The sequence below is a fragment of the Symsagittifera roscoffensis genome, unplaced genomic scaffold, assembly GCF_963678635.1.
Source record: "Symsagittifera roscoffensis unplaced genomic scaffold, txSymRosc1.1 SCAFFOLD_279, whole genome shotgun sequence".
In the NCBI taxonomy this organism is placed as follows: Eukaryota; Metazoa; Xenacoelomorpha; order Acoela; family Convolutidae; genus Symsagittifera; species Symsagittifera roscoffensis.
This window is the reverse complement of record NW_026971677.1, coordinates 38,040-47,280: the sequence shown is the minus strand read 5'-3', so window position 1 is coordinate 47,280 and position 9,241 is coordinate 38,040.

The window sequence follows — 9,241 nt, the reverse complement described above, 5'->3', positions numbered from 1 at the left end:
AAAACTAAACCTGTCAAGGCAGATTCAACCATTCTAGGAAACAAAACACTCCTCCGATACTTTCGCAAATTTAACAACACAACAATTAACGAAAATACAGACCTTTTAGAGTATAACCTGAATGAATCTACAGTTCCCTGTCTCCCTTTAAGTATGATTCTTATAGCTTTTAATATTTCACATACACAAAATATTAAAGGACACTCTGGATCAGAAAAAAACAATTTGGATAAAAGTACTATGCAATGATTGTATAGTATGTCAACTAAATAAACCTTACCCAAATCAAAAACAAATAGCACAAAAACAAGATTTTAAAGGACAAAGTTTGTACTTTAATCATCGTATCTCATTTGATACCAAAGGACCAATTTCACCCTCATCCGAAGGAAACTCCTACATTATGGTAATTGTTGACGCATTTACACATTATGTAGCACTTAACCCAGTACCACATTGTAACGCTTATTACGCTTACACAACACTCTATGAACACTGGATAGCAAAATTCGGACTACCAGAAATTTTAGTTACAGACAACGGTACAGAATTCATAAATAATGAAATTATCACACTATGTCATTTATATAACATTAAACACAAACCACGTACATCTCATGCACCTTGGACAAACGGCTTAGTCGAAGGTATGAACCGTTCATTACAAGAATATCTTAGATGTATCATCAACGGAAATGATACAAAATATACCGAATGGTCAGCAGACGTAAAATTATTTCCCTTAGCATATAATTCACAAATTACGACAACTTTAGGAATGTCACCATACGAAATGGTTTTTAACCAAAAGCCACGCAAACCAATAATGTTTACAGCAAATTCTCATAAGAACGCACAAGGTTATTGTCAACCAAATAAAGACTCAATTTGTTATAACCTACCTTTACATACACACGATGAAGATCATTTTCATCACCCACAAATTCTTAAACTAGCCTCCGGTACACACACCGAATGGATTCTAAATAGAGATAAAAAACACAATGAAATTTATCAAAAAATAACAAAAAAGTTATTACAAAGACAAAACATTAATGAACAAATCAATTCACGTTTTACACCAGCCTCCGAATTAAAAATTGGAACATTTGTTTTAATACCCAATTTTAATACTCAAAAAGGAATTTCTAAAAAATTACAACCCCTTCGAAAAGGACCATACCAAATAATTGCAAGACCCACTGATGTCACATATAAAATTACCGACTCAAACAAAAAAGAAATCGTTCAACATCGAAACAACCTATTACCTTATTACCCAAAAGAATACGCACTCCGCGAATTAACTCAATTATATTCTTTCACAGGATTAAAAATCATTCAAAATGAACCACATCTGAAAAACACAGAACAAAATGATAACCCCACCGAAAATCAAAACACAAAACCAACCGCCACCAAAAACAATACACAAAACCATAAAGAATCCCCAAAACAAAGAAAAAATAGAAAAATGACCGAACAAATAATACCCCAAGAACAAATCGACAAATCAGAAAATCGAAAAACAACAAGACTCCGAAATCAACCACGTAAAAACTATAAAATATTCATCCCCCAATCTAAAATTTTAAAGAAAGTGGAATTTCAAAAGTAATTTTAACATTATACTTCACAACCTTGAAACCTCCGAAACATTTTTCATTTACATTTTTCAAAATAACATGCTGACAAGTACGCAATAATTCTAGTTCAAAATAGACCAATAGGATTCATCCAATCCGTCACTTTCTCTAACTCAAACTAAGACCAATTAGACGAATAATATAGAACTCCAGGCACATCTATAACTATAACTTTACGACCTCCAGGTCAAAAATAAGCAAACCACTCCAACTTGACAACTAAAATAAATATCACCATAATACCATACCCCTCCCTTATCTAATAACCCAAAGATCAACAATATTTCCCCAACTCAGACCACGAATACCCCCAAAACAAATTTGTTAACTTAGCCTAAAGCAACAAAATGAACATTTTAATTAGCCTAAAGTATAAAAATCTCACCATACCCCGGATCATTTGACAAACAAAAATAAAGAAAAAGACGACCTCCCGATCACCATGAAAATTGCCCCCAACAATTTTTTACAAAACTCAACCCACTTGTCAAAAAACTAATAAATAATCCGACCACACTTGAAAATCGCCTCAAACAGCAAAAAATATTCGACCAAGAGATCATTTCTTAAATGCTCTTCTCTCAATCAGTTACTCAAATACTCATAAATCTTAAACATTTTTTTACAATACTTGAAACCTTTATAATATTTCTTTTTGATATACTTGAATCTTTTCTAATAATCCTAATCATTTTTTGTAACATTTTTTTAATTTTCTACACTATACTCGAACTATTCCTCCAACTTTCCAAAACCCTTGATTATATCCACAGGTACGATTTATACAACTTGTCTAAATGATACGAACAATTTTCAGTAGAACTGATATTTTTTTATTGTTTGTAATTTTCATAACATTTTTATCATCCCTCATTTTGACAATATGCAAATGTATAAAGAAAGCAATCATCACATTTGCCCTAGCAACAATTTTTCTAATTATTTTTTTGGAAGAATATTATAATAAACATAAACCTTCCCACTAAAGTAACAATTCAAAAATCCATCAAAAATTGCTACCCAACAGTCACAGAATCAGTCTTCACCGACATCATCCCAAGATAACCCAACACCACCTTCAACTACTCAAAATCCTCAAACATCTACACGAATTTCTTTTCAAGACAATCCATACACTTTTGAAGAACGACATGCTCGTTTATCAGAACCACTAGAACCAGTTCAACGACAAGCACCTCTAAGCGAACCAACATATAACCTATACCCAACACTACCACAAGAACTAAGTAGAATAAGAAATCCTAGTCAAAACCAAAATACAGTCGAAATAAATAGACAAATTATACATCCTCGACGAAACAGAAATTTTCAAACTCCCCGAGTTCATTTTGATATACCTCAATCCCCATCACAAAACACTCCAGAAAACCCCATTGGTATATTACCAGAAACCCCTACGCTTCTTTCACAACGTAGCACCTCAAGCCTACCATCAGATTACTTAGGTTCAACACCAACATCTGAACAAATACGTGAAAATCCCTTTAACCCCCCAAACCAGGCATCACGACTACCATATTGGACAACACATTCATTTACACAAGGTGAATTAAATTTAGTCAATAATCCAATAGATATTTCTACGGATACAACAACATCCTCATCACTACCAGAAACATTATCACTACCATCAACACCATCAATAAGCCAGATTTCACCACCACCTTTTAACTTAAATTTTCCAAATAATCTCGACGCCAGATATCGAGAACAATCATCAATAAATATTCCTTTAAGACTAGATTGGAATACATTTACAGCACCTCCACCATTATTTGGACAACATCAAGAAAGTAACCGCCTTCATAACTGGGCACTTAATAGATTACAATATCGCCAAGATATTCACAACGATATCCGTGATCACAATATTCAAATACTCCAACAAAACAGTTTACAATTAAAGTTTGAAATCACAGTTAAGTTAAACAATATTACCCAACATCCCTACCCATTAAACCCACCTAACATAACAGCTCAATCACTACCACCACCGTTTATAACTACTGAAGTAATATACAAATACGACAGATATACCAAAAACACAATTGGCTACATTACATTTTATAATCCATACTCAGGATTATCATACACATGTATATTCTAAAATTATTAATTTTTCTCCAACTCCTTTTTCTAGTAATCTCAAATCAAAACATAAACCCTTCCCCTCGTACAGGACCACAAGATTTATTAGTAACACATTACGATTGTGAAGAAAATGAACAAAAAACACTACACAAATATGCAATAAATCAAGTATCACAATGTGAAACAGAACCACAAACTATAGAAACCACAAATGTAATAGCAACACTCTATTCAAAAGCCCGAGCAACAACAGTTACAGGTTATAAATTCACAGCAACATTTTCCGAAAAGAAAGTACATTGTTCACAAGTCTCGAACGGAAACAAAAACCGACTTGACCATGAATCATTCTATCAGAGTAATATAGAACGTCTTTTACATCTCAATCCCGACGATTGTAAAAATGAATTACTTAGACTAAACATCACACAAAATAAAAACTCCGAAAGAAAGTTAGTTAACTTTCAAGTTTTTTCAGACTCTGTACATCAATCACAACTTGAAAGACACCAAGGACATATAAAACTAGACGACAAATACCCGTATAACGGCGCACACGGACGATTAACCTATGACCTACACGATAAACATTGGATACCACACATTGGTATAAATAACCCATCAAACTGCAAAGCAGACACAAAAAATAAAGGATACCAAGAAATAATGTTTTTCGATTGGAAAATACAACTCGAAAAAATACAACTAACACGAGATTTATCAGATAATACAATGATCTATCAAGGAATCCGATTACCTTGTAAAAATGATCAAGGTTATTGCGACCCTACAACGAGAACACAAGCAACAATTGTTTGGTTCCCCGAAGATACATGTACAACATTTCAAGTAGCAAGAATACACGCTCGTATGATAAAATTTCACGAAAAATACTTTATACAATCAATTCCATATGAACAAGTACATCCATCACGAAAACAAAGTACTAATTTTAGAAACATACACAATATAGAAAATAAATTGACACGTTTTCAAATATATCAAGAAACAGAACTTGCATGTAAATACAGGAATCCACTTCACAGAACACAATACTCTGAAATATTAGTTGAATACGAAAAAGGATTCGACATGACCACTGGAAAAATAAAACTTGACCCATATGCCACAGGTCATCCTCCAAACGAAGGAACATCCTATATACCAGTTAATTTTGAAAAAAGCAACGGACAACCTGGTGGACATCTAAAACCCCATGACACCAGAAGCACACGCTTACAAGAATTATCACTAATGAATACTACATATTTCGGTAATATCCACTATGATATTCATTTAGATATGAAACTAGATTATACAATTAGCCGAATTTTTCAAGAAATGTCACTCTCCGAATTTGAAACACTACACCAACTATGCGAATTAGAACGAACACAAATATTACAATCACTTGCACTAGCAGTATTAAAAATACCCTATGCAGGATACTTATTATCTGGAAATAGATCAAATTTTTTAGACTATGAAGGAAACATCTTATGGTTTTATACTTGTACTAAAAAAGTATCACCACTATACGTTTTTGAAGATAAACGATGTTATAAAAGAATCCCTATCTTTTATAAGAATAAAGTACATTTCGTGGATACACTTTCACGAAGAACCTATTTCTGGGATACCGCAGTCCCATGTGGATCAGAAAACAGCCACAATGTAGTACAACTAAACCCTGATGAAAATAAATATTATCTTCTCACTCCATATCCCACATTAATGCAATCACTCAAAAAATTTTCACCAGAAAGCATTCGCGCTATTGCTCGAAACCCAAATATAGACTTACAATCAATAGGAATCTATTCAAAATCAGATATTCAACATCACATTAGAACACAACAATTCCAAGAATTATTAACACAAATGGACACTATACAAAGACAATCAATAGATCAAAATTTACGCAAACTTGCAGAAACCGCAGGATTTGCCGATATCTACACGCAAGATTATAGCGGATATTTTAAAGACATTAAAGATTATATATATCTAAACGGTGAAAAATACCGTCCCCAAGATATATCATCAATTAACATTTTTAGCTTTGTTACACTCAAAAATGAGATCCTCGATTTTCTAGGATGGCCCTACTACATCTTAGAAAAATTGACTATTTTATACGCAATGTTTAACTTTATTGGATTTCTTTTCTCACTTTTAAAAGGAATCTACAACACATGTGCTATACACACACAAGTAAACAGACAAGCAAGCGTAGCACGCATACTCTTTGCAGGATTTTTTGGAATCTTTTCTACATCTATAAACAAAATTCTTTTAGACGCACAAATAAAAGAATATAACACAAAAATAGCAACACGACAAAATACATACGACGAAGAACATAACAATGTAGACATAACGCCAACGGCACCACAATTACCACCCCTACCAAATAACCATCCACTATCCCTAGTCCCACGAAATTTTCGAAATTTAGCCATCACACATAATCCAAATTTTCGACTCACCACATCACAAAGTCCCATCCGACATATAATGACACACCAGTCACAAGATCATAATACTTATGAACAAATTATTGAACAACCCCATACCACCGCTTTTCAGTCTCAAAATAATCATTTTTTTAGCCCACGATGAGCCGCCAACTTGGATCACTACACCGATCAAATTCCCACCCAACCAATCTTACCTCTCCAATCCCAATAATACCACTTTTTGCTTTTCCGCCACCCGATTTTCCATCTAGTAATGTAACATCAGGCATGAATTCCGACACTAATTCACACATCTCAGTTTTATATTCCATCTCACAACTCAATAACCCGAATATTGAAACCCCCGATGAATTTGCCGACTCAGAACCATCCCCATCCAATAATTTTCATAACTCTTCTAATTTTTCTCAACCCCCTTTTCAACCCATATTATCCAATAACCCTGACCCAATCACTTCCACACCCTCTTATGCTTCCCAAGTTACCCCAACCTACTCCTCACTTCATTCTGACCAATCATCTCATTCTCCAGACACCCCCCGAATCTCCCCAGAGCTAGATAATTTTATTACCCTTCAACAACAACCCTACCACCTCCATACCCCAACAATAAACCAAATCTCCTCCACAATAAATTCATCCAACCCCCCTACCCCTACACCCTCTTCAAATTATACTGAATCATTAGCACCATCATCCACATCAACTGAATCTTCACTCAACACTAATAGAGCTTACCGCACTTTTAAAAGGAAGTTCCCCAACCATCCTTTCCCAGCAAAACCAGGAACAGCCCGTGAATACATCAACCAGCCCAAGCATACTAACACAAAAGAATTTTTAGCCATCACCTTACCCTCATTCCCACAATACACCTTAAACACCCCCCACGACACTAACGAAACACGCAACTTTGTAGATGAATACGTTTTAATGCCCACTCTCTCTTGGACCTCATATTATCATTTTACTAACCCTCTTTGCTTACCTTTATCTAACACTCACATCGATATAGAGCGAAATACGGACATGCTATATCGACTCACTACACCACTAACCGCTAGACAATTTACTTACGTTGGATATAAAAAATCACTAAAAACACACACTGCACCTAGAGCTAACGAATATACACTCGAATACTATGATCACAACATCATCAGAGCTAACCAAGATCAATTCTTAGACGACGATCGCTTCGCTAATCCACAAATTACCGAGAAATTTTTCATCAAGACACCATATATATTTACACTAAACATCTTCGACCGAAAGTTTGATCACATTATTTCAGAAGCACTAACAGACACACAAGCATACGAAAGTTTTAAAGAACGCTTCCAAACATTTTCACTAACCTTTCATTTCCTTGCACCACACGAAAGAGATTTACACTGCTCACACGATATTATGTTGCGCACTAAACAAACCCACACATATAGTTATTATCGCTTCATCCAAAATCACTTTGACCTACACACACCCTCTAGACAACCACACCATCGTTTTCAATTCATTAATTCCAAATACACTTCACCATTTTTCCTAAATTTCACATATTGCATTAAAGATACTAACCTTCATGGTATTCTTCGCAATTATGATCCCATAACCCACATGTACATCTTCTGTCCCATCACCAAGACCTTCAACGCCGAAGAATCCCGACCCTTCCTTATCCCGCACGAGTTTGTACAACCTATAGAAATCCCAATTTTAGAATTCATCCACAACACTAAATTCAATCACAAATTATATAATCTAATCCAAAACACACCTTATGAGTTTGCAGTTGGCACTGAAGAACTAACCACTATCAAGGCACTTCAATTGCTTTGGCCACTGCTTCAGACTAAAAATATCATCCGCATCTTAGCTAAACTACTAACAACTTCCGATCTCATCCACGACATCTTCCCCCACGGTTTTTTCCCCGACGACTAACAGGTAAGTATGAATTAAATGAATATTACTAACTAATTAAAATATTAAAAAACTCACCATACTTTATCCATGTTTTCTTTAGATTTTTAGCCTTCATCCGACAATCACCTACAAAAACCACAAAAGACAAATAAAAATCGCAAATTTCATCAAACAGATTTCAAAAATTCTATTAATCTCTTACACTTATAAATTTATAAATTTAATACCAATGCAATAAATTCATTTCTAAAATTTTCCCCACAAGCAGTAAATCTAATTATGATGAAAATTTGTAACTTAAAATTCCCCCATAACTAGCAGTAAATTTCCAAATTCTATGCAGTAAATTAATAAAATGCAAATGCAGTACTAACCTTTTGATATTCTCATTCATTCGCACAGAAATTCTATCCACACTCGCACAGCTCGCCCACGAAGAATTGTTTAAAATAATGAATTTCAGTTTCAAGTTTTCACACTCAACAACTCTAACATATAATAACATGTTTCAAACTTTCCTTTAACCCGGTTGGAAAGGAATCATATACTAAACAAAACTAACCAACGCAGCTTACTAAATACCACAAATCATAGAATAACAGCATGACTAAGAAAAGGAAACCAACGGTACCCAAACCGGATTAACCCAGTTTAAAACTGGATAATTTATTTTTTTGAAGACTATTATAAAGTCTAAGAAAGAAATAATAAAACACAAAAAAAGTCGAAAGACAAACCCATACCACGAACAATTTGCTTTTTGAAAAAAGGACATAACCAACAAGACATAAGAAAAACCACAACAAACCCAACATAAAACGTTGTCACATAACAGGACCCCTCACAAAAACCGCATGAAATCATACTCCCACTCCTGGCCTAACCCACCAGGAAGGACGTCCTGAGCATGCTCTATAGCCGGCCTAACCCACCGCGCTACATCCACGCTTTGTGACCACACCTCTATTTTTAATAAGAGCTACTCAAGGGTGAGTAACTCTTCAAAATAACCGAACTAAAACAAAAAGCTTTTGTGAAAACAACTAACTAAAATCATAATTAAAAAATATTAAACTA